General features: G+C 41.2%; 1 protein-coding gene and 1 long non-coding RNA gene across 2 annotated transcripts in view; one reads left to right on the top strand and one right to left on the bottom strand.

The window, feature by feature from the left end:
• Positions 1 to 26,421, top strand: part of CSMD1 (CUB and Sushi multiple domains 1) — a gene marked incomplete at its 3' end in the record, with an annotated part of 609,346 nt that overhangs the window by 14,311 nt on the left and 568,614 nt on the right. The gene's annotated exons all lie outside the window — the stretch shown is intronic.
• Positions 1,540 to 23,854, bottom strand: LOC307179633. The gene is made up of 3 exons (XR_013825464.1): positions 23,438 to 23,854; positions 22,861 to 22,980; positions 1,540 to 1,826 (listed from the first exon to the last, which is right to left on the bottom strand). It is a non-coding gene; the product is annotated as an uncharacterized lncRNA (long non-coding RNA).

Below are 26,421 nucleotides of genomic sequence, written 5' to 3'. Positions count from 1 at the left end.
CAGCCAAAAATAATAAATAATAAAATAAAATAAAAATTTAAAAACCTGAGTGTAAGCTCCTAAGAGGCTTCTATACTACTCAGTAGATGAGTGAGAACTACCTCTTCCTCAGTTCACTGTCTTTAGTGTCCAGGACAAGGACCAACAAAAGGTTTCAGATCTCATAGTGGTGATAAAAAGGAAGGGGACCATACCACACATGAATAGATCCCCTCCTTAGTGTGACCTTAGTGTGAAGGAAGCTAAATCAGCTTATGCTACCCACAAATTAAATCCTGACTGCATAGTAGGTGATACCATGATTATAAGTTTTATTAGAATAATAGGTTTATTTTTAAAAACTTCCTATTTAAATATTTCTTGGAAAACCCCACTTGGATTACAATTTTCTTAACTGACAAAAATTCTCACAACCTGGATGTGAAGTAAGTGCTCTACTGAAGTAATTAAAATTATCATTTAAAACTTTTGAAAAAGCAGTGACTGTGGAAAACTAAAATAATATAAAATTTAAATTCAGTGAAATTAATACCTCTGTTGCATTTTCACTCTAGAAAAAGTGGTTCTATTTTTTGCAAATTCCTTTATATTTGATTCATTCAGTGACACCAGAAGAGTCCAAGAGAATTTTAATTACAAGTATACTGAAGATAAAAGTGAGTTCTGGCATTAATTTTTCTCTAGTTTTTAGAGAAATGCCATTATTGGTTAAAGACTTCTGTCAGCATTGCATACCTCTTGAAGTTCTTCAACTTTCCTGCTTCTCTGAATGGCCACTAAGGTAAAATGTCTGCATTATTTATTGCTAAAAAATTGAAAAAGGATAACATTATATCCCATTCTATCTCAATTGGCTATGAATTCTATTGCTATTGTCTTGATAAATACGGATCAATAACTTAATACTTAATAATACTCTTTGCACCCTCAGAGCCCTTTCAATGTTCCTTCTTCAGCTCCTTTATATGATTTGCAATTTTCTTTGCCTAGGAAACTATTTTCAAAGTCTTTTCTTGTGAAATAAAGTTATAACCCAGATGAGTCTTTAGGGATTACTCTTAGGCTTTATTTCATTAGCTAATTTTAATCTAATTAGCGCGAGGCAGGAAGCTTATAGTTTTGCATGTCCGTATAATTTTCTTAGCAACAGGTACTCAAGGAATGAGTAGATGTGGTCCTTTGTGCATTTTGACTAGTTAGAGTTTAAATGATAAGTATTAAAATTTTTTTAAAAACCTAATCGAATGTTCATAAAAAGCTCACTTTTTCTAGCTCTGTTGAAGAACCCATGCTCTCTTTTTTCTTCCTCTAGAAATTGTCATGTTTTATAGATGATGAACAGGAAGTTTATTCATAGCAAGTTTAAAGTCATGCTCAAAACAGATTAGCTTAAAAAATAGCTCTGGGAAAACACATCTGTAATAAATCCTATTTCAAGTAACGTCAATAAAAAATATTTCTACGCAATAAACGTGAAGCCTTCCTCCTGTTCTATTAGTTGAGCCTTATACTTTATTACATTGAATCCAAGATGAGAATGTTTTCACATTTTAATGTCTCCAAAAGGAGGATCATGTATTTGGCACTACTTTGCCTTGGCCCCTTCTCAGTGGTATATAATTCTGCGTCCTATGATCAGCGGTACCTTAGATTTGATGAGGTTCTCTGATGGTACTTGTTGATCTGACTGCAGGCGCTTCTCTTCTGCCAGATGTTAAGACTCTCTTGATACGACTTTGTCTCATTTCCTGCCCATCATTCCATCCCAGGGCCCCAGTGCACATGCAGAGTTCTAGAACCTTCTCCCACCTCTGCATGTGCCTGTCCTGAGGTGAAGAGCAAAGACAATAGAAAGAAAGGGAAACAAGAAATATTGGGGTCTTGGGGGAGTTATAATTGGTATTAATTAAATTTGTAAAAATAATTTAAACAAGAAATCATCTAAAATTAATATCACACCATATGGTACAACCTCACAATATAGGAGTTTAAACATTAATGGATTTAACTATGGACTGCAAGTAATCAGCAAGCATATTCATTTTGAAAGACTGAATAATGTAAATTGGCAGAAAGCTGAGCATCCACAGACTGAAATCGTTTCTAAAAACAATGTCGGAACTTGGCCATATAAGTTTAAGATGACAAGGAGAGTTTAAGATGACAAGAGACTGCCTGGAGGGAAAATGGTGAGGGAAGGGGGATGACATTCCTTATGGATCCAGCATCAGATACTTTACAAATATTTTTTTAAAACTTAAAACTGAAAAGACTTCATCACCAAGGTGGCAGGGGAGGAGGTCTCAGCCTCCGAAAACCAATAATATCCAACTACCCGTGAACAAATACAGCTCCGGGAGAGCTCAGGAGAAGCAGCAGCAGCACAGCGGAGCACAAACCCTGAGAATAACCCCACGGAGAGGGCAGGAAGAAGTTCCGTTTTTCCTGCATCATCCCGTCCCCCAGGCTGGCACTGCTCGGGGTGAAGAGGAAACTCCTCCCCAGAAGGTTCCTCCAAGGCAAAGGAGAGCAGGGAGAGCCGCCAGCTCCCCAACCACATGAAGGACCCACAGGGGTCCCCACCCTAAGGAAACCAGCACCATTAGATTCACAGTGACCCCTGTACAACGTTTGCCCCAAAGAGCCCTGTAGGTTTTCTCCTCTGCACACTCCAGCTGTTTGAGTCCCAACCCCTCTGTCCCAGTTGCTGGGACCCCAGCCAGTGCTGCCGTGGGGACCCCAGCCCTGGCACCCAGAGCGTGCACATCACCAGTCACCATCAACACCTGCCTCTGTCCCTTTTACCGCTGGATCCGGAGGGGCTGCCGAGGACCCCAGTAGCTCTCACAGACACCACAGATGTCCTGAAGCTCCTGGCACTAAGGACCACAGGGTTGGCGACATCACAGATCACAGCTATTTGAGCTGAGTCCCAGCCCCACACACCTGAAGCTGCAGCACACCTCCACTCCACCAGGCCCAGGGGCACAGCACATTCCAGCATGGCCCCCTCCAGCAGGTGAAGGTCTTTCCTCACCAAAGCCAGTCCATAAAGTCTGGAAAAGGTGACAGCTTCTTAAATGTGCAGGCAACTGTGCAAGGCTACAGGGATCACAAAGAATCAGGGAAATATGCCACCACCAAAGGAACGCAATCAACGTCCAGTAAATGGCCCCAGTGGAATGGAGACCCGTGAATTGACTGACAAAGAATTCAAAATCATTGTTCTAAAGAAGCTCAATGAGCTACAAGAAACATGGATAAATCATTTGATGAAATCAGGAAAATGATACAAGAAAAAATGAGAAGTCCAACAAAGAGATATAAAACATAAAAAAGAATCGAACAGAAATTTTGGAGCTAAGGAATACAATGAATGAACTAAAAAACTCAATAAAGAGCTTCACCGACAGATGCAGTCAAGCAGAAGAAAGAATCAGAAGTCTCTGGAAGACACTCAAACAGCCAACAGGTCTATGAAAAGGTGCTCAACTTCGCTGATCACCAGGGCAATCAAATCAAAACCACAGTGAGATATCACCTCACACCCGTGCATGGTCTCGATTACAAGTGGAAACTGAAAAAAAAAGTGAAACTCATAGTAACAGAGAGTGGAATGGTGGTTGCCAGGGAAATGGGGAGATGTGGGTCAAAGGGTACAAACTTTCAGTTATAACATGAATAAGTTCTGGAGACATAATGTACAGCGTGGTGACTATAGTTAATAATAACGTGCTGTATACTTGAAATTTGCTAAATTACTACATCTCAGGTGTTCTCACCAAAAAAAAAAAAAAGATTAACTACTTGAGGTGACGTTAGTGTTAATTAGCGTGATTGTGGTCATCATTTAACATTGTATGCATATATCAAAACATCACATTGTACGCCTTAAATATGTGCAATTTTTATCTGTCATCACAGCTCAATAAAGCTGGGGAAAAAAACCTTTGTTATCTAAATAAAAAAGTAACTTTATAGAGTAAACCCTCACTATTCTGAGATTAAACCTATGTTAGGTGAAAAATGCGTACATATACATAGCGAAAAATATAATAAAGGAAAGACGAAGTTACATTACAGTAAAACATGCCAGTGGAAATTGTTAGTCTTAACAAGTTTTAACAGGCCTTTTGTTTATGCTTATATGTCAACTAGTCAAGGGTAGAAGAAGGATTATGGAGGCTTTACAGATTTTTAGAACCTGAAATATTAATGTGGTAAAATTTCAAGGAATAAGCATCACTTATCAATATCTATTTTAAATAACGAGAAAATGGCATCATGCATAACAGCGTATCTGCAGGGTTTTTGAACATCCATACCATTCATAGATAGTGTCGTATTTAATGCCACTTGATGAATTTGTCTTTGGAATTACGGTTGATGACCAGACTGTCACGTCTTTTGTATCATCACTTGAATTCGGTAGGAAGACCTAGCTCTGCCGCAGTGTGGTTTTCTAGGGCTTGTTTTCTCTTAGTCAACACTGGGGGTGCTCAGTATCATTTGAGGGAGCTTTGCCATTTTCCCACGACTGGAGCTTACAGTCCCAGAAAGGGCATGGCATGTTCATCTTTGGCTGAGGGGCCGATACTTGCATTTCTGATCATGATCAAAATTCAAATGTAAATAAAGTATTGGCCACAGGCATTAGCTTCAAGTATGATTTCCACCCCAGTTTGAAAGAAAGAAAAGGTGTGATAGCCACCATGCATAGCTTATGAAAGGAATATAGAGTAATAGTAATTAAAGCCCAGGCCTTGTGTGTATATATTGTGAGAGGGATTGAAATATGCACAATGCATGTAAAAATACCTAACACTGTTCTCTACTTGCTAATGTGGTATTTATTTTTCTTCTTAGGGCTCTCTCTCTCTATTTTTAAAAATACTTTATTATTTTAGAGTTTTAGGTTCACAGCAAAATTCCACAGAACGTACAGAGATTCCCACACACCCCCGGCCCCCATATATGCACAGCCTCCCCCATTATCAACATCCCACACCTGATGGTACACTTATTACAACTGATGAACCCACGTAGACACGTTATCATTACCCTAAGTCCGTAGTTTACATTTGGGTTCACCCTTGATGTTTTACATTCTATGGGTTTGGACAAACGTGTAATGACTTGTCCACGGTAATGGAATCATACAGAGCATTTTTACTGCCCTAAAATATCCTCTGACCTCTCCTGTTATTTGAAACATTGTAAAATTCACAACTTCTTTGAATTTATTTCTATATTTACTGAACTTGGAGAAAGAAAGAGGCAGTTTTCTTACACATATCTACTAAATGTATTTACTAAATGAATGTGTATATTAGAGTCTATATAATGATTACAGAGAGAGTCTATAGTAATTATCGACTTTAATGTTGGAAACATGTAAACACCAGCAAGGGAGACATAGTTCACTTCCCCTTCATTAGTTTGTCACAGTGTTCTTCTGCAATCTCTTGCAGGTAATTTAGTTGTTTCTTATAAAAATTTCCCGTGACAGTCATCTACCTATGGCGTTACAAAGAAAGTCAGAGTTCAAGGAAATTGTCACCCTGCAAAGATTAAGTAAAGGCTGGCTTAACATGAAATGGATTATGTTTCTGTAGTTTTAAAGACCATCATCCTGGCTATTTTTGATTTTCTCTTTGATTTCAAATGATCTCATGCAAATATAGGAATTCAAGTGAATGCTGGCAGAGAATCTTTCATTAAATATCACTGCCTAAATTTGTAGCCAGAGACCTGAAGAGACGAAGTCGATTTTCCTGGACAGAGCAGAGAGATCGTTGAAGCATCCAAAGTAGCTTAAGAAAAGCTCAGTAACCAAGAGGGTGCTTTCTGCTGGCAGAGTTTTGATTTGACTTAAGAGGAAAGGCACTGCCCTGCACAAGGAGGTTGGTAAAAGAGAAAACAGTGAGAGTCTAAGTAAAAGACGTCACAATCAATAAAGGGAGTTTGGCCACAGACTGAACAATAGGATTCCATTTAAAATTTTATTTTAGTACAACCCTTTAATTCTAAAACAATTTTGACTTCTGTGTTCCTAAAAGAATTCTAGAAATTAAAAAATAAAACCTGCAAGAAATGAGATTCAGAGGGTTGAACTGGAAAAATTAGGTTCATATGAAGCCGATACCTTTTTCTCATGAAAGAAAATTCGTGCCAGTCTACCTTAGCATGATAACATGCGGGTCATTACTACTAATCGGCTTATCTCCAGAGAGCAAACATCAGTGCTGGTTTCTCTAGATAGCCATTGTGTGTGATGAGGACTGCAGCACACAAGGTAAAGGAAATGTGATTTTTATTAAAGCAACAGTTCTTGTTCTCATCCCGTGTAAGTTTAAAATGTAATACGTGACAACTGTAGGGGCTTCCCTGGTGGCGCAGTGGTTGAGAGTCCGCCTGCCGATGCAGGGGACACGGGTTCGTGCCCCGGTCCGGGAAGATCCCACATGCCGCGGAGCGGCTCGGCCCGTGACCCATGGCCGCTGAGCTTGTGCGTCCGGAACCTGTGCTCCGCAACGGGAGAGGCCTCAGCAGTGAGAGGCCCGCGTACCGCAAAAAAAAAAAAAAAAAAAGTAATACGTGACAACTGTAGTTACATGATTATTTTATATAAATTAATGCAGACTTGGCTTCAGCTAAAGCACTTTGTGAGCACAATAAACATTTCACAATCAAGTGTTGAGCACCGTCTGTGAATCAGGTCCTGGGAGGACCGGTTTGGGGTGATGATCTCACACAGAAAACACACACCCTGATAGGACTTGAGTACCTTCTACGTGTAGGAGCTGTGTTCTCCCTCGTATTTATGTAGACGTATGGAACTCTCACTGATGTCTCACGAAACGGTATGGTCACAGTGTTGCCTCTTGGCGAATGAGGACCTGGGAGGTAAAGTCAAGTGGAGATGTTCTTTCAAAGTCACCACTAAGTGCTAATGGTAAGCTGAAGCAGCCAGGATGTGGCCGATGGTGCCCGTGTCCACAGCTTCACTCTGGAGAAGCAGAGTCACAGATGCTACAAGATCTCGGGGCAGAAGGAGGGTCCCTCTGCCAGACTGGCAGTGGGTGGTCTGGAGCTGAGCAGACCCAGGGGCTGGGGTGGCGGCTGGGTAGGAAGTCGACACATTGGATGTGAAATGCTACTCAGACCTTAAGAATGAGGAGTATGTCTACAATATTAGTTTTAACTGCTGGGTAATATTCCGTTGTTTGAATTAAGCACTACTTATTCCTCCATTCCCTTCACTGAGGAAGGCTCCCAATTTTTGTTTCTTCAAAATGTTGGCTGAAAAGCAAGTTGTGTTAATACACGTAGACATGATACAGTTAAGGTAAACCATTACAACTAGTTATTTTTATGAATATGTACAGATGCAATGACATGAGAAGGTTGTTTTGAGTATTAAGATGACTTACTGTCTATAAAATGCATACAACAGTGCTTGACACACAGAGTTTGTATCATCAATTTCACACCCATTTCAGAGTAGCTCTTTGTATTTCTCTTCCCTCTATTTTTTTTTTACCCAAAAATACTATTTCTGCTGAAAACCTATGTATTTTACCCATTTACTTGTCTATTAGTTCTCTTCTTGTCCTGGAAGCAAAGCTATAGGAAGGCAGGATTTTTGTCTATTTTGTTTACAACTATATTTCCAGGACTTAGAACAATGTCACACAGATTAAGCAATCAACATACAGTTTCAAAATGAGTAGTGATAGAATATATCACTATAAATAATTGGCGAGAGTAGCAAGGAGCTTGCGTTTTGTGTGTAATAATATCATGAAGGATAACCATGTGCCAGTCCTTGTTCTAAATGCTCTCTGTTGTCTGTGTATTTGGACGAGCCTAGCCATGACATAGCCCGTGGGTCACCTGTGTGGACTGGGGCACCAAGAGGTTACAGCTTGCCCTTGGAGAGGGGTAAATAAGGAGTAGGTCAGGAACTGAAGTGGGCCACTCTGACTCACATGGAAGAAGCAGTGTAAGAATGATCTGTGATGTTTAAAGTGCAGAATTTGTTTTTACTATGTGGCTTAACAGAATTCCATACTTCTGCACACATGAACATGCTGACATTGACACAGATGCAGACTTTTAAAAACAGAACGTTTTTGTTTTGTATAATATATTTGTCAGGTCTCTCCAGAGAAACAGAACCAAAAGGAGGTAGATGATAGATAGATAGATAAGTAGATAGATGGATAGACAGATAGACAGATGATGGAGAGATAGATTGATTATAGGAATTGCCTCACATGACTCTGGAGCTCCAGAAGTCCCTAGATCTGCCATTTGCATGCTGGAGAACTAGGAAAACCAGGCTGGCCAGAGGCCCAAGGACCAGGAGTGCCAATGTCTGAGGGCAGGAAAAGATGGACAGAAGCTGGGCAGCTCAAGCAGAGATAGCCCTTCCTCCGCCTTTGGTTCTGTTCAGGACCCATACAGACTGGTTGATGCGCCCACGCCCACACTGGGGACAGCAATCTTCTTTACTCGTTCTACCCATCCCAGCGCTGATCTCTTTCAAAAACACCCTCACGGATACATCCAGAAATAACATTTTACCAGCTGTTTGGGCATCCCTCGGCCCAGACAAGTTGACACATAAAATTAACCATCACATGTAAGTGTTTACTAAATGGATTCTAGAATCCAATTCCAAGATGACTAAGTCAATATTTACAGAATCTTCATTTTTTTTATTTTTTATTTTTTTGCGGTACGCGGGCCTCTCACTGTTGTGGCCTCTCCCGTTGCGGAGCACAGGCTCGGGATGCGCAGGCTCAGTGGCCCTGGCTCACGGGCCCAGCCGCTCCATGGCATGTGGGATCCTCCCGGACCGGGGCACAAACCCGTGTCCCCTACATCGGCAGGCGGACTCTCAACCACTGTGCCACCAGTGAAGCCCCTCTTCATTTTTTTTAAAGCTCATCAGTTAATTCCAATGTATCAGTCAAGTGTGGAATCCGTGTTGAGTGATGTCACTCAATATTGTAATCAGGCGAAAAAAACATTACGGAAACCTTGGAGATGCTTCAATTAACATGTGCCCCGTTCCGGGTAACTCTGACCTGTGAATGTGTGAACTGAATGGATGCTCTTTATTGACAAGAGTTGTGCAAGTGTATTGTGTATCCACAGGTCCACGGTTGATAGCTTACCTTCCTCTCTTCCTCTCGCACTCAGACCCATACCACCTATTCTAAGAAGTAAACACGTAGTTTCCCCTCCTTCCCCCCATATTACACACCACTGGGGAGTGACTGCTGTTCTTAGAACAAAGACAGAGGTTATTCCGCAGGGCTCAGCAAAGCAATGGAAGAGTTATGTCTATAACTGGAAACGTAAAACTGCCTAATATTGTCCTACTGTTACTGTAGCAGCAGCTGCTTTAGACATTTTTCATTCTGGATACCAGGGGCAATGCATCGTTGTAAATATTGTCTCACCCCCCCCCCCAATTCTAGCACACTGGGAGATCTGATTACAGAAGAAGCCCCTGCAGAGGTACACAAGGTACTATGGAAAATTAATCTATTGAGCTTTTTTATTGTTAGAAATGTTCTTGTTATCTAACTTAATTTGTCTTATAATTATTTAATCAATAGCTTTCTATTAAATTTGGTAAGAAATCACAGTCCATAAGCTACTAATCTTTTATACTTATCAATACATTGAGCAGATATGATATTTCAAATTCCATTATTTAAATTGAGCAGTATCACCGAGGTTTGTAGTCAGAGGCAAACCCATTCTTATGTTATATTGTCCAAGAGCCTTTATCAATCAGTGATAAAGGTTGAGTAGCAGTGACAGAGAGAACAAAACGTAATGTAACAGGTATCATGTGTACACACAGGGGAGATGGTAGGAGATACGGAATTGAAGGCACCAGTTCTCATCATGAAATGCAGCCTTCCAATTACATGCATCTATTAAATGGTTTAAGTAGTATAGCACTGGTGTAGTAATCTTAAATAATTAAGTATCTTCATTAAATATTAACTTAGTACACTGGAACTCATAAATTCACTTTTAAAATTCCTCACATCTTAAAGAGCTTGTATGCATTTTTGAGCTCATTCACTATCATACGCATGTATCTGTACATATATACACACACATACTCGTACATGTAGACATGCACTCACACACCTAATCAGAAATATATTTTAAAAATTCCCTTCTGGGCTTCCCTGGTGGCGCAGTGGTTGAGAATCTGCCTGCTAATGCAGGGGACACGGGTTCGAGCCCTGGTCTGGGAAGATCCCACATGCCGCGGAGCAACTAGGCCCGTGAGCCACAACTACTGAGCCTGTGCGTCTGGAGCCTGTGCTCCGCAACAAGAGAGGCCATGACAGTGACAGGCCTGCGCACCGCGATGAAGAGTGGCCCCCGCTTGCCACAACTAGAGAAAGCCCTCGCACAGAAACGAAGACCCAACACAGCCAAAAATAAAAATAAATAAATTAAAAGAAGGCTCAATATTAAGAAAAAAAAATTCCCTTCTACCTGAACGAGATGGAGAGTAAAAAAATAAACTCTATTATCTATCATCTATTTCTCAGTTTACAATAAATTTTCATGTAACTGTGGATCACTTTACTGACAAACATCTGAGATGAGGCAGGATGATATTGAATACATGACAACTCTTACAACCCTTGGGACTAAGAATTTCAACCATGATAGCCCAGCATTTGTCTTTTCAGTTTTTATTCCTAAAGGTTTCAGTTCATCTGGGAGGCTTTTTTATCTTTTCTTTCTGTCTTTTAAAAAAATTAACTGAGGACTTAACTTTCCTCAAAGAAGCAAACAAACTAGAAAGATGAGCGTCTCTGAAACACTATCTTCGTGGCGGATTGCCCAAGCATAAAATCGTCGTCCTGCATGGAAGAATCTGAGAAGCTCTCCTGATGTTTAGTAAATACTTTCCACTTCTCATTTTTGGGTTTATGGTTCTCTGTTTTCTTGGTTAAACGGATATCCTGAGAAATGACTTGATCCAGTAGAACTTGTTTATTTTTAATTTCATTGATAGGTAACAGCTGAAAAAGTCCTTCAAAAGACAACTCATCAACTTACTGATGGTGAGACCAGATTCTGCAAAGGTTAAATGACTTGCTCAAACTTATTTCTAACAGAGAGGTTTTAAGCTTTCCTACAGAGTGCAGCGTCCTATCAAGTTTTTGCCCTGCGAGGTGGCCCCGGGGGAAACTGCTAAATTGGTAGCGTCAGTCCTCTCCTGGAAGCTCTTGTTCCCAAGACAACCACTCAGATGGCCCCTATGCAGAGCACACCTGGGGCTCCCACCAGGAGCTCACCCCTCCCTGGCCCTCTTTCCCTGGTGGTATTCATTTTTGTTAAGTTCTTCTGGTCCCAGGAATGGAAACTCATTTAACAAGCTTAAGGAAAAAAGAGGGTTCCATGGGAACTAGTACACTTGATCCAAAACAAATTGAGAAAGGGGACATTCTGCCCCTCCCATAATATTGCTACAGCTCAGTAAACATCCACCAAGCTCATTAGCAGCAAGGGTGTGGAATCAGTCACCTGGTTTCAAACCTCAGCTCTTATTCCTTAGGGCAAATCATCTAAGTGCTCTAAGCCTTATTTTTTTTCATTTACAGAACAGGGATAATAATGGAAACCTACTCATAAGTTGTGAGAAACAAACAAAACCTTGCATGTCTAAACTATAAGCACTCAATGCATCTTGTTGCTGTCATTGTTATTATTACTGATCACTTATTCAGTCTCTCTACCCAGTATACGTAAATTCTGTGCTTCATAACTGCTACCCATTCCTACTTTCTGCTTCCTCCATTTTTGCTGGCCTGGTGGTATTGATGCTAACTCCTAATTCCTTTCAGTGCATCTTTAAGCTTTAGATCTTCTTCCTGAAGTTCGTATTTTTAATAATCCGATATTAAATTCTGAAGTGCTAGAATCAAATCAACCCAGCCATATTAGCTGTGTTGGCTCAAGTGCTGCTCCCTGATTTATTCACTTGCGGTGGGTTTGAGTTTTCTTAGTAGAGACTATAGCTGGCGGGTGTTATTATTAATATATCTGCTAGGGAAACCTGAACTCTTACCAAGATACTCAACATTCCTTTCTATGTTGGACTGTATTTCCACTGAAATGGACTATTTCTCCATCTCCTTCCTTCAAAGGCAGGCATTCAGCAAAAATCGGTGTATGGAGATAAATCCTTAGATACGGATTGCAGGCTGGTGATGCCAGGGGCTGGGGAGAACAGTGGGGAGGTGGAGAAACTCCTGAATGGGCACAAGGGGTTTTACTTGGAAATGATGGAAATGTTTTGGAACTAGACAGAGGTGGTGATTGACAACATGGTGAATGTAATAAATGCCACTGAATTGTTCACTTCTAAGTGGCCGCTTTTACATTATGTGAATTTCAACTCAGTAGTTTTTTTTTTTAATCTATATTACAATAGGACTAGAAAGACCCTCCCATATATTCTCACCCAAAGAAAAACTATTCTTCTTCTAAGTGAAGTGATGCCCTAGAGCTGGTAGATGTCATGATAAATGAAGGTCCTTGTAGCGGAAGAAAGGCTTCCCGTCCTCTCAGATTCTGTCACTGGGCCCGAGAATAAGACTAACAGAAAACAGATTAATAGGAGAAAAGCCTGCAAATTTTACTTCATATTTTTACCTGCACATGAGAGCCTCAATAGGAAAAATGAAGACCCCAAAATTGGTTATGACCAAGAACTTATATACCTTTTCTTTTTAACAAAGAACAATAACTGTGTGGAAAAGTAACAAGACAAAGGAAAAGGGATTTAATAAATTGGTAATTAAACATAAAGAATTCCTTATGTTGTCACCAAAAAAAAAAACAGAAAAAGAAAAAGGGATTTAAGGCCATAAATTGTAGCAAAGTGATGGAAACATACAGGGGAAACTAATGGGAGATGAGGGTCATTTCAGTAGGTCTGTCTGTCCAGGTCCATTTCAAGGTTGACACCCCCTACCCCCATCTCTGGTGATAAGACTGTTCTCTCCTCTGAGGGCAGGGAGAGCACTTTTCTCAGGGGAAATTTCATGACCTGCTTTCAGGTAGGAAGGCGGAGGGAAGGGAGTTCTTCCTGCAGCTGCTGTTTCTCAGGTGTCTTCACGGTGAAAAAATCAGTATGCCAAAGGAGCATATTTGGGGGTGGTGTGTTCTGAACCTCTTCATACACAAGACATCATGGCAGCCAAGCTTGATTTTGCCTTTCCTCCAGGCCAGGAACCGAGAGGAGTACTTCACATACACGTAGAAGCCCTTGTTGGTGCCCACAGGTGCCCTCGGCCTGCCTCTGAGTTTCCTGCAGCCAGGTCAGTAGTTCCTGTGCTGATGCTTCCATTCTCAACCTCCCTCTTCCCTCTGCTTCTCCTCCTGAGGATCCCTTGCTCTGAGAGCCTGTTCAACACAGAGCAGCCTGGAGGTGCTGGGAGAGAAAGACCCCTCAACCAAGGAGACAAAGGAATTGGTGGGTAAACCTCTCCACCTTTTATCCTTTCAAAGTTTTGTTCTACATGGTTCCCTAGAAGGAACCCCAGATGGATTGAGGCCCAGGTGCCCAAAGCAGTACCTCGCTCATCAGTGAATACTTTTTCCCCTTCTCTTTCCACTTTCCTATTCCCAGGACCCTTCCCAGATAAATGGAATGCATCCAAGTCTTTCTTTCAGCATCGATTTTTGATCAAACAAAAATTAAGTGAATGCATTATCTCATAGAATCGTCATAGAAGCCTTTGGAGGTGGATGCAAATATTATACCATTTTGCATTAGAATACTGAGAGTAATAGAAAGTTTCAGTGATTTGCCCAAGGACCTGCAGTTATTAAGTGACAGAACCCAAATTTAACATTGATCCATGTAACTCCCAAGCTCATATTCATAAGCCCAACACTGTATTTTATATAATTGAATCAAGTTGTAATAATATCTAGCCTGGCTCGGAGGAAAGATATCATCCTTTTATAGCCCCTAATGAAATAATGGACCTAGATAACGGTCATCAATAGCTCCTGAAATCACAGAAAGGCAAACCATACATTGTGTTTCCTGTTAGAAATACAAAACGTATCTGTATCTACGAGGAATCCTTGCCGGAAGATTAAGCTTGAATCTTATCCAGGCTTTATCTGGCTGACAGTTTACAGGACAGTCAAAGGACAGAGAAGGATACAAAACACCTTCCCAGTAACATGGTTAGTAAAATCTACCAGCAGGAAACTCTACAAAACACAGCTCACTGTGTTCAGTAAATAAATAGTCGAGTGAATGGGTGAGAGAAGAAACAGAAACTATAGAATTCTAAAAGAGACTTCAGAGACACGTCAACATCATATTTGAGGCCTAAATATGGAATTAGATTAATTTTTAAAATGAGATAAGTAGGGAAATTGGAATCCTGACTGGATATCTGATATCAAGGGAGTATTGTGAGTATGTTTACATATGATAATGGTATCCTGGTCGTTCATTTTAAATGAGGATTCTATTTTTTTTTTTTTTTTTGGCGAAGCCACGTGGCTTGTGAGATTTTAGTTCCCCGACCAGGGATTGAACCCATGCCGTCCACAGTGAAAGCACCGAGTCCTAACCACTGGACTGCCAGGGAATTCGTTCATTCATTTTAAAAAGCATCTTAATCTTTTAGAGATGCATACTGAAATATTTAGGGACTTGTGAGTTTATGATCTCAGGTTTGCTTCAGAACAACCTGGGTAGGGAGGGACATTTGTAAAGGTACAGATTTAAAAATAATAATAAATAATAATTTATTACTGCAGTTGAATGATGGGAGCATGTGGATTCTGAATGCCTTTATCTGTAATTTTGTTTATGCTTGAAATACTTCTTTCACACTAAAACGTTAAAGAACACAGCAACCATTGGCAGGAAATGAGACTTTGAGGCAGTAAATCATTCAACCTATTATAATGGCTAAACACTTTGTCTTATCACCTCTAACATTTTTTTAAAAATATCTGGCATAATATAAATTGTATTGTGTGTGAACATGTCATAATCTTGGCTTCAGAGCTTCATCTCTGAGTGAGCTCCTAGGTGCTTCTATCAACCTGGAACAGTGGATGTTTCTAGGTTCATAAAATGGGATAAGGACAGTGTCCTTGATGAGGATAATAAATGCCAGGAAGATCAATCCCTTAGAAAGAAAACTCAACTTTTTGGTGGCGGGGGTAGCAGAAGGGTGTACTTGTAGGTACTAAGAGCATAAAATGTATAAAATTCATTGGTGGTTGCAAACTATCAAGTATAATCAATCCCTACCACTAATGTACGGCCAGAGTAGACATCAGTCAATTGAGGGAGAACAGGTCTGAAAAGCCATCATGGCTGGAGTTCTTTGCTCTGAGCACCCAGAGATTTGCTCTGTCAAACTCAGTGGTGATCAGGCCCAGGGAAACTGAATCCCACGGATTAAGCTGCCTTGGAGCCTGAGGAAACACCAGCAAAGAGAAATGACTGAGTCAGGGGCCGTGAATGCCAGGGAGTCCAAATGTTTCCCCCTCTAATCTATCCACTTCAGTAGCCAGAAATATTAGCAGGAAGCCACATTATCCACTTCTTTGGTGGAACCACTATTTCAGGGAATGGAAGTGCTAGAAGCCATCGTGGTGACCATATCGTCTCCTTCTGAGTAGATCCATTTGCAAATGGAAAAGAGTCTGATGGACAAAGGAACGATCAAAGCTTGAGGGTGAAAGAGATGGACGGTCTCAGGGCCTCGGGCTGGAAACACTTGAAGCCCCTGGACTTTGATGGAGCAAGTGACACAAGATCCTGGGAAAAGGGTCTAGAAAAGTGTGTCTTATATTCCAATGCACCCCTTGTGTCTCTGTACTAAGATACACTAATGAACTCAAACCAGTTATCATGTGGTCTTACAGTCCTGCTGTGCTCTGGTCTCTGTCAAGTTTTTTTTTGGTGCTTATTCTACAGCTTGCTTTGCTGGGGATAACCCATTGCCCCATTTGCAAGTGCGTGAGGGTCTAGGACTTAGTAAGGATAACTGACCTTAGGGCTAGCGAGTGGTGGAAGAACTAAATTGGAAAGGTCTTGCTCTGAGGTCCACCAGAAAACAACATGTACTCCAAGCTGTATGGATGCCAGCGGGTTAAAACATTCCCCCAGCGAACACTTAGTCATATGACAAAGACAGGGAAGAGTGTGCCTTAATAACCTGAAGTGGTTTTAAGACAGCAGTTACATACTGCCTGTAGTAGATCCTGTCATGAGAGAGTTCGCCAGATAGTCAACAACATGATTTTCTGAAAGGTTGTCCACTTTAGCTCTCAAATTGCATTTCTCTGGTTGCTTAGACTACTTGGAGAATTATTATTACCAGATCTTGGATTAGAGGTTTTGCTGAGTGATTTGGAGCGCTCGCCCCAGGGAACAGGTGCATTATATTCCACGACAATACCGTTGCATTGTTGCGTGACATCGTGCGCGAGTCATTTTAAAATTGTTGGGTCACTGAGTTATTTAGATTTTCCATATGGTTGGTGTCAATATCTAAAAATAGATATTGTATGGTATCTTTAAAATATCACATTTGTTAATATCACTACCTCCGTGCTCAGAAAAGTCTTGAAGTATTAGGAGGTTGTAAAAATCACAGAGGCAGACATGCTAGTTTTCCATAATCCTGATATTTGCTTAAACACTCAAATGTCATCATCAGAAAAAATATCATCCAATTACTTTTCCGGAAATAGCTGACTATTTTCAGGTAAGTAACAGCAAATACTGTACGTAAATGTGAAAACCTGAATATCTGAAGATGATAAGCAGAATTCTAAGATGATCCCACCGACCTTTGACCTTGTCTGGTGTTCCTCCTTTGAGTGATATGACGAGATGTCCCTCCTGTGATTTGGCTACATTATATGGTACAGTTGACTTTAAGAAAAGGACACTGTCTTCAGTGGCCCGGACCTAATCCAGTGAGCCCTGCCTAGGAGCTCTCCTTGGAAGAGAGAGTCTGTGTGTGAGAGACTCAGCATGAGGGAGATTCTCCATTTCATTGAAGATGGATGGGACTACATGGCAGGGAAGGGTGGGTGGACTCCAGGAACTGAGAGCAACCCCAGGTCAACAGCCGGCAAGAAGATGCAGGCCTCAGTCCAACCACCAACAACCTGACTGAACCTGGGCGAAGATTGTATCCAGGTCCCCCAGATGAGAAGTCAGCTTGGCCAACTCCTTACATGTTAGACCCAGGCCAGAGAACCCAGTTGAGCTGTACCTGGATTTCTGACCTAGACAATCATGAGACAATACATTCTCACTGTTTTAAGTACTGTTGGTGGTACAGTTGTCCCTAGGTATCTGTGGGGTATTGATTCAGGACCCCCTCAGATACCAAAATCTCTGGATGCTCAAGTCCCTTTTATAAAATGGCTTAGTATTTGCATATAACCGATGCACATCTTCTCGTATACTTAAAATCATCTCTAGATTGCTTATGATACTTAATGCAACGTAAATGCTATGAAAATAGTTGCCAGCACATCACAAATTCAAGTTGTGCTTTTTGGAACTTTATGGAAATTAAAAAAAATATATTTTCTGTCGTTGCTTGAATTCAAGGATGTAGAACCTGCAGATACAGAGAGTCAACTCTAATTTTTTAGGCAGCAATAAAAAACAAGTACACCCATCATGACTGTTAGTCTTCTTTTTAAGTAAAAATGGTGCTCCATGAAAGAGCAGCTGGTTCATCTCGGAAGTCAAAGAATTGCACAAGCACTTCTCAAGACCAGCATCATTCTTTGCTATGCAGCAGAAGTACGGTAAAAGTTACTTCCCATTTCATAAGCAAAACATTAAAAAGCCAGCACTAAAGGGATTAGACTTCATAAAATTGATTATTTTCATCACTTCTTCCTTGGCATTCTTCACTTAAGCACCATGAGTAATACAATGACTGAGGTCCTGTTGGTGCCCCTGCCTTGATTCATGCTGAGGCTCCAGCAGGTTTTTTACAGAGTGAAACAAGCAAAAATATCTTGGTATGAATGTGAAAACAGTTTCGGCCTAATAGGGCCCCCAGACAGTTTTGGGGTCCCCGGGCATATGCGGTACTCTTGGAGAACTGCTAGGGAAGTTGATCTCGTCCATTTCCAGCTTTTCAGCTGCATCTGTAGGCTGAGGATTCCCCAATGCATGTCTCTAGCCTGAGTCTTTCCCCTGCTCAGTCTCATGTAGCCAAATTCTTAGCTCCAAGTCTAATAATAGGCATATCAAACTCAGCACACCCAAAACCATGACTGACTTCCCTACACAATCTCATTCTCTCTAGACCGCCATATCTCAGTATATGCATGATGGTCTAATTAGAACACCTAACCTAAAAGAACTTCAGTTCATAATTTAGAATCCAGAAAAAAGCTATTTCAGAGCAATTTACAGAACACTATGTTATAACACACGCATTTCATGCCTGGACTGAATAGTTCTACTAATGGGGACTTTTCCCACTGTGTCCTTTTCTAAGGTGAGTTATCAATGGGGATATATTGGGAATATTGGCAACAGGTAAGATTTCTAGATCAAAGTTCAAAGATAAGAGAGCAGATTCTCTTCATGAGAGAATGCTTTCAGATCTGTTTTAGGTCAAGGCAAACACTGTCTTATGTTTAGTCAAGATTAGTAGGTTAATCAATTTGTTGATTCCTTAGCTTTGAGGCTTCAAACTATTAAAGTCACTTTCAAGTTCATTTTAACTTTTATGGAAGTTCGATGTCATTATATTTATATGTTTTTGCCTTCAAATGTCTGCCTCCCAAAGCTGAAGATATCTGCATTTTCATCTCTTACAATAACTGTTTAAGTTTCTGACACATCCCTACATGCAAAACATACACTAAATCCGCTCCCTTTGTACCGGCTTTGTAGGGGTTTTGGTGACGGGAGGAGAGGAGGAAAGAGGAAGGTGTGATAAGTCTCTGTGATATTTAGGTTTATCAGTGTTTTCTATCAGAAATCGTCAGCCACTGAACGGCTCTTCATTCCCTATTTCCTTCATCCAGCATCTCTTGGAAAATGCCCAGTAATTAATTTCTCAAAAGTGGCTTACGACAATTCATTCAGAGAGAAATTTTATTATTCCCATGTAAAGAACTTACATTTTGTCCCTTTTTTTCAGCACACTAAGTTTGATTTAATATACCATTTAATGAAATTAATGAGGCTTTTCCAAAAGCAATGGGGAAAGTATCAAAATAATAGTACTTACAAAGTCATAATAATTGAAGTAAAAGTGGGGAAGGAGCAAATACTTTTCAACCGAAAATACCTTTCTAATTCAGAAACAAAACAATTGAAAAATATCTTTCTCTCTCCTTCCACGCGTTAGAGTGCCATAAGTTGTCTTGTTATCAGCAGCTGAAGGGAAAATGATGAACTCAGTTTCCCGGTGGGCCAGTTAACTTTTTGGTGTTGATGGTATAAACCTGGTGAATCGTCTGACAGGACTGATTAGGAAAAGCTGACCTACAGAAGTTCCTATTGGTCCTCACTGCCGAAAATCTACAATCCTACACCCACAGGAGCACACACCCAAGTACAAGCCCGTGCATCCCACATCTTGGGGGCAGTGCTGCTTACAGAGCAAGAAAAATGATTGGACTCAGGAGTTTCACCAATGAAACAGCGTTTGTTCCAGAATCGCGCAGAGCCAGGGAAAGAAATCAATGTTTTTAGTGCAGCCCAGTCCTCTGTCGTTCAAAGGTGCAGTCAGAGCCTCCCACCTTGTAGGGCTGCTTTGAACGGGGTCAGGGTCTGAAGGCTTTACAACTCTGCCCCCTGAAATCAGTCTCCCGGGGCTCAGTTTACATGCCTGCCACTGGATATCATTTGAGCTTCCCCAGGGGTCATGGACGAGAAATATGCTTTTATTCTTCGCGTGAAAGAATAAAGATGTGGGCCATGGAGATATGAGCTCTCTCCCACCGTGAAGTGCCGCCCCTGCTGGAGAGTGTCAGGCGGGTCAGAGGCATTGAAAGGTTTATGGTGGCAGAAAAGCAATGGCTGTCCTGGGATTTACTGTCAACAGGTCCTCACCGCGGCTTACAGGACACATGTATTACATTGGAGCTTGTATTCCTTATGCAAATGTTTTAATCGAGTTAATCCTAATGAAGGCTTCTACCAACCTCATGAATAGAAGAGGCAGAGGTGGTTGTTGAAGTGATGTTCCAGTAACTTCCCTCCTTTCCTCGCCCCTCACTTTTTTGTCTATAAAAGGCTAGAGATAGGATTCTTTGATCAAGGTTCTTGATTTTTAGGAAAGCTGTACCATTTCCCCTCAGCCCTCCTATGTGAGAATAGCTTGACTATATCACCTTTCCAACATTGAATTTTAGCATATAAAAGAAAATGTTTTTTAACTTGGAAGTTGAAAAATACTATCTCATTTTTATTCGCACTTAAAATCATGTCTTTATTCATTTATTCTTTGAGGTAAATCTGACTATTATTGTCTCATGGTTTGTATATAATTTATAGGGAGTTTAATTGTTACCACAATATTTTTATTAATCTAGAAATAATTGCTGTCTCTACTAGGTTATTTCGTTGGTTTATGGATTTACTTGCTATTGGCTTACTGATGATAGGCACATGCCAATTTCTCTGTTGGAAATTAAGGTGATAGGACATGGTCCTAATTCCTCGGGGACGGTACTCAGGGAGTTAACAACTTCTTCACCAAGACCAAGCTGTGATTAAAGGCTCGAAATTTTCAGCCCTACTCCATGTCCTCCAGAGAGGGGAGGGGGCTGGAAAAGGAGTTAAGTGTCCATCATGCCTACAAGATGAAGCCTCCATAAAATCTCAGTAGTACGGGGTTCAGAGGCTTAGCAAACATATCCACACTGGGAGGGTGACCCCAAGTCCACAGGTACAGAGGTCTTGTGCTCGAGACCCTCCCAGACCTCACCCTGTGTATCTCTTTATCTGACTGTTCATCTGTATCCTTTATCATATTCTTTAATTAACTGGTAACGCAAGTAGGTGTTTCCCTGAGTTCTGTGAGACACTCTAGCAAATTAATCAAACCCGAGGAGGGGGTCCTTGGAACCTCTGATCTATAGCTGTTCGTTCAGGAGCACCGGTGACAACCTGGACTTGGGACTGGCATGTGAAATGTATGTGTGTGTGTGTGTGTGTGTGTGTGTGTTTGTGGCAGTCCTGCAGGACTGAACCCTTGACCTGTGGGATCTGACACCGTTTCCAGGTAGACAGTGTCAGAAATGAGTTAAATCCTAGGACACCCCGCTGCTGTCACTGAGTTCGTGACCAGAAGTGAAGAGTTTCGTGCGAGTGGTAAAGGAGACTCAGAGGAAGGCAGGAGCGTGGGGAAGAACTGGCAGCCATATGTATTTAATGCATAGTGTTCGTCCAGTCCGAGGACCAGAGTGTGTTCTGTGTGAATGGTCTTCAACATTCCCTAACAGTCCTGCCCAGAAGCTCACTTTTCACTATGCACGGAGCGTCTTGTGCATCCGTAGTGATACTCCTGCAAGTCATCCTTATATTTTAAAAGAAAACGCTGGAGTTAATTCTCTCAAAGTCCGCCTTGTCATAAGCCATAGAGGGAAGATTGGAACTCTGCTCTGAATTAAATACTGACTTTCCTTTATTCTGCATTATCTGCCTAGAATAAGAATGAGAAAATAGAATATCAGAAGCCTTAAAATTCAAGCCCTTTAATTAATCGATGAGACAAAAAGCAAGGCTGTGGCTCAAGATTTCAGGAAATTTCAGAAGTGAGACTGGAGCTCTGGCCTCTGGGCTTCCTGGACAGACCGCCCCCCCGACCAACCCCCACTGAACCTGACCTTGTTATGAAACAGTTGCCCAGGCTGCAAGGTCAATGGATTCTGGTAGCCTGACTGGGAAAACTTGGAAACTTCATAAGGAAATCTTTTCACACATAAAATACAGATGAGAAGAGTGTGTTAAGGGAAAAAGACACAGAGTCTTTATTGGAATGTGTGGATTATCTGAGATGATTCTGTTTACAAACCTCTAATACTTCCTGTACCTCAATAAAGGGGAGACGGTGAAGTGGAAAAGTTGCTTTGGGGGCACCTCACCCCTTTGTTCCCCTTCCCCCTTCCCCCCAATTTCTCTAGTTGGTGCCCCCCTTCTCCCCTCTCTTGTCTCTTGGTGCCCTCCACCCCCTATTTTGGAGGAAAGTGCCTGAAAGAGTGTGGAGTAACCCAATGAATCACTACAAAGCTAAGTAAGAAATCTTTTAATCTCAACGCGTCCCCCGTTAAATTCTGAATGTTCTTAACTCTGACAACTTAAATCACAGGGAAACATATTGTTTCATTGGAGTCCCTGATATTTTAAGCACATGGGGACAAAGAAAGTTAACTGCCTTCCTTCCAATAAAGCCTGTTACTGTAATTACCCATTAAATTAGCAAAGAATGCAATAGCCAAGGGTGTGCGGGTGTCCCACACTAACCCTTCAGACTACTCAGACATGGGTATCCATGTGTTAATCATAATTCCACGCATGGAAGTTTTCTCCTTCAATTCGATAGTGCTGTGAAGTGACATCAGACGAAAACATTCTGATAGCCAGGAACAGGGAGTTATCAACAACAAAACTGTTAATACTGTGAAGCATAATAAATACATATCCGTGACATTTCAGATGCAAAAGATCCCTTTTAACCCCAAGCTTGAAAAGAGGACGGTTTTCTCAACCAAAGAAGGGACACTGGCTGATTTAAGAATCAAAAGGAAATTTGATAATCTACTTACTAAAACTCGGTTGTCAGTTCTTCTCAAGGGTCCACGTTCCAGGACATCCGATAACCTGATGAAAAATGTAGGAATTCCTGAGCGAGGCTAAGCCTACAAGGGAGCTGCTGGCAGAGTAACCTAGCAAAGGCAAGAAAACAATTATTTCTAGATTTAAAAAAAGGTTTTTTGCAGTAACAATTAAACCTCATAAAATAATGTACAGCAGCGCTCCCCACCCCTGGCCCTCGGTTTCAGAGGCCGGAGGGCAACATCGGTGCCAAAACACTAAGCGCAAAAACGCCAGAAGTCAACAGTTGAGAATTGTAAATTTCGCGCTGGTCGGAGTCGCGTGAGGAAATCTCGCGAGGTCAGCTGGTTCGCGCTGTGGGCGAGACTCGTCCTGTAGTGCCGCTGGCCAGGCCGTCCCGCCGCTCGTTTGTCAGACGGGCTGCCGCGGTACCGCGTGACCCTCGTTTTACTGAAGGACGACCCCAAAGCCCAGGAGGAGTGACGCTGGCCGCTGGAATGTGCCCAAGGGAAGCCGGGAGGCGCTTCCTTTCAGGGAAAGTTGTCGAATGAGAAGAAAAAGACTCACCTGCTGAGGTGGCTAGGAGCTCAGGTAAGAGCGTTCTGCCGGAAACATTGTGACGGAGGAAAAAGAAGCGCGCGCTGGTTTGGCTGTCACACCTCCAAGTGCCGAAGTTACGCCACAGCGCGTGACCGGTGCGTAGTCACGACGGGCAAGGCATTCAGTCCGTCGAGTCAGCTAGTGTGAGGGCGAGAGAGGCCGCAGGCGCACGACTGTTAGCGCGGCCGGTGGTTCTAGTTCTCGTGTGTGTGATGAGCTGCTGGCGCTGTCTCTGACTCGGCCCAATTTAGGGTTTAACCTCGGTCCCCAGGCGCGTGCGCAGGAGACGCGGAATTTCTGCGTCCGCTCCCCTCTGCGGCTTCGGGCAGCCCCTGGGGGCGTCCGAACAGCCCTGTCCCCGCTGCATAAGGAGGGACGGCTATGTAGGCCACGAGACAATATGTTATAGGAGAGTTTATCTCACAGAACGAGGGAATAAGCACCTTACTTGTTTGAAATGCGGATAAAAGTGAGGTGGCATTTTTCAGTTATCAAATTGGTAACTGTTCTCTTTTACATGCTGTATAAAATTGATAGCCAACAAGGACCTACTTACTGTACAGCACAGGGAACTCTACTCAGTATTTTGTAATAACTTGTAAGGGAAAAGAATCTGGAAAAGAACATGTATACGTCTTATATTCTCTCTCTCTCTCTCTCTCTCTCTCTCTATCTGAATCTCTTTGCTATACACCAGAAACTAACACAACACTGTAAGTCAACTATACTTCAAAATTTTTTTTTAAATTAAAAACATAAAACAGCGTTGGCAAAGGCGATACAGTCAAGATATTCTTATATTCAGCTGGTGAGGGGAATGGGTACAGTTTCCTAAAAATCAGTTTAGCACTATGTGTTAAGGCCTTGAGCAAAGAATCCTAACTCTGGCCCTTTTTTTCCCATGAAACATCAGAGTTTAATGATGTGTTGGAAGCTGTTTGGTATGATATACAACTGCAAGAAGTAAGAAAAAGGCTAATATCTAAGAGTAAAGGGATTAAATATATTGTGACCAATCCACTAAAAATGTTTTTCAAAAGTATTCAGTGACCTCAATATCTGATTAAAAATTGGGAATTCCCTGGTGGTCCAGTGGTTAGGACATGGCACTTTCACTGCCGGGACCTGGGTTCAATCCCTGGTTGGGGAACTAAGATCCCTCAAGCCTGGGGGGGGGGGAAGATATATATGTATATATGCATACACACACTATCTAATGAGAAATATGTAATAAGCAAAAATGCTCAAAACAGTCATAGAAGCAGAATAAAAACACATTACAGTCTTATTTTTATTCTGTAAATATGTCTTTACCAAAATGTCCTATTAACTTATATGTGCAATATACATAGTGTTGTAAATAAATACATAAAAAATGATGATAACAGCAGTCATCTCTAGGTGATGGGTTTATTCAGTCAGTTATTTTTAGTTTTTTCTTGATAATTTTTAGGTTTTCCCAAGTTTTCTACAATGTCCATATACTGCTACAATCATGATAAAAGAATTCAATAGAAAAGGAAAACACACTCAATGGTATGTGACTCAGTACATATTTTTTGTTATAACAGGATGAATATTAATAAATATTTAACCCATGTTTAAGCAGCTAACCTACACGTTCATTCAACGATTTGTTAGATAATGGTTTGAAGAGTCAATTAAATTCTGATTTTTAAAAATGTGGTATGATAAGACATGTTTACTAATAATATAGTTACGTAAGTATTACATTGTATAATGCAATAACAAACTGTTTACAACAAGAAAATTTTAAAACAAGTGGTATCATTTATAAAGGAGACAGCATCTCCTCCTGGTAAAGCGATCAGGTTCTAGAATCAGACCCCCAGCTCCAGGACAGCTCTTCCACCTTAAGCCCTGTAATCTAGGATAAATTATTTAACCTCTTTATAGCTCATTTTTCCTCCATAATAAACACCATAAATCTTATAACTTTGCGGTGGAATGAAACAGGATGTATATAAAGCACCTTGCAGAGTGTCAAATACATAGTAATTTAAAAAATTATGACTCATTAATAATACTGTAATATTAATGATAATTTATTAGATGATTATAATACTTCTATTGAATGTTGGTCAAGGGAGTACATGGAAAGTTTAAAAATATGGCGATAAATACCAAAGCATCACAGGGCGATGCTCAGACTTACGAACAAGGAGTGACCATTGAATCAGAGGAGAACCGGAGCGTGTGGGGTCTGGACATGGGGGGAGGGGACCTCACATCACAGACAGAGGAACTGGAGAACTGACCAGAAGATCTAGCAACAGGGAGGTGACAGCTCACCTTGATAGGGCTGTTTTCAGGTTCAGGAGAGAATGGGAAGAGATCAAAGAAAATGATTCACTGGAGGAATTTCCTCTCCCTGCTCCCAGGAGAGGAGAGGAAAGGGCCAGGCAGCTGTGGGGAGTATGGGCAGGAAAGAGTTCTATTTGTTCGCTGCTCGCATGCTTGCCTTTTTGCTTGTTTGCTTTGTCTCGGTTCTTAAAGATGGGAAGTGAAACATGTTTGTATAATAATGGGATTGATCAAGCAGAAAAGAAAAAATGATTGTGAGGAAGGAGGAAAATGATGGCATCATGTTATTGAGGTGATGAGCGCCAGTGCAGACAGAGGTGGAGGCTCTGGTTTTAGATGGGAATGGCTCCATCATCCACGATAACAACCATATAAGGTCATATGATTAAACTGATTTTTATCAGCATCAACATGAGCTATGCGCTTATATAATTAACAGAGAATAGGAAAGTGGGTCCATACTGAGATATTTAGTGATTCTTAGGGATTCTTAGAAATACTTTGATATAGTTTGAAAAAAAATTTAAATATGTGTTAAAAATATAAAGTGATATGAATTTTGATGACTCTTCGTCAATATAAAACACATAAAATCTAATGAAATGTTAAACGATTTAAGTAAGAGT

The sequence above is a fragment of the Stenella coeruleoalba genome (assembly GCF_951394435.1).
Source record: "Stenella coeruleoalba genome assembly, chromosome: 21".
Lineage (NCBI taxonomy): Eukaryota > Metazoa > Chordata > Mammalia > Artiodactyla > Delphinidae > Stenella > Stenella coeruleoalba.
Note: the sequence above shows the minus strand (reverse complement) of the source record. Positions and strands in the feature narration are given on the sequence as shown.